Source organism: Pteropus alecto, unplaced genomic scaffold (assembly GCF_000325575.1).
Source record: "Pteropus alecto unplaced genomic scaffold, ASM32557v1 scaffold121, whole genome shotgun sequence".
NCBI classification, from domain to species: domain Eukaryota; kingdom Metazoa; phylum Chordata; class Mammalia; order Chiroptera; family Pteropodidae; genus Pteropus; species Pteropus alecto.
Genome location: NW_006434369.1, coordinates 6,206,735 through 6,207,850, shown reverse-complemented (window position 1 = coordinate 6,207,850; position 1,116 = coordinate 6,206,735).

The window sequence follows — 1,116 nt, the reverse complement described above, 5'->3', positions numbered from 1 at the left end:
AGTTTCATGTTTTATTTGTTGAAAAGAAAGAGGTCATACAAACTAATCAACTTCAACATACATAAATGCAATTCCCACGCCTCTGAATGCAGGGTTTAAAGGAGAGATTACAAAACCAACTCATTAACAAGTACTGAGGGAGGTTTCTAGGATGTCAGGATAAAGTTGGGTTCTACTGAATACAGATCTACCACCCAAGTGGCCCCATTATGCTTATTGGTCCATTTAGGATGGGTCCAATAAGATGACAGATTTTTGGAATATTTTGCTCTAGAAGCCAAAATAGTTGAATTACATTTATTTAAGCATTCTGTTTGTATAGCAAAATGAGAAGTGACTCTTTCTAAAGAATATTGTGACTTTCCATTAACTTCTTTGGAAAAGAAGGAAAAGTAGGAGGAAAAGTATGGGATTTTGAATTAAAAACAAAACAAAAAATGGGCTTCAGCCTAGCTCTGTACTTATTAATTTCGTGACCTTGATAAGATATTATGTAGCTTTGAGGTTTATTCATTTTTAAAATTAGAAGAACTATATCCATCTCTTTGAGTTGTGATAATTAAATGAAACTAGTTATTTATATGTCCAGAATTTGTTTTGCTCTAGAAAGGATTTAAGTTTGCTTATAAGTAAGGCTCTATTAAACACACAGGCACACAAACATACATGTCACAAACATATGCACATGACATACACATAGAAGATATACAAATACATAAGATAAAATGAGAACAAAGGTGGGAACATATGGTGATATGATGGAATACAAATTTGGTTCTAAGCTTTAAAGCAGCTAGCAAAAATTTTTTTAGAAAAGGAAATCTAATCTGTAGAACACTTTACAATATCCATAATATGAAAAAGAACCCGTTATCCAAGAGAACTACCAAATATCATTGGTTCCAAGATGACACAGGAAATTTTTCCATGTAAAGAAGACAATGCAATTATGAACTTCATAAGTTAGTTGATTTTTAAAGACATTACACCAAAGTAAAATACAACAAGAAAAACAAAACAAAGCATGTAGAAGTTGCCTAGACTGTGTTTGTAAGTATCTTGCACCTTGATAATCTGGCTTGCCCATTTAGGAGAATAAATAAACTGCATGTTTCA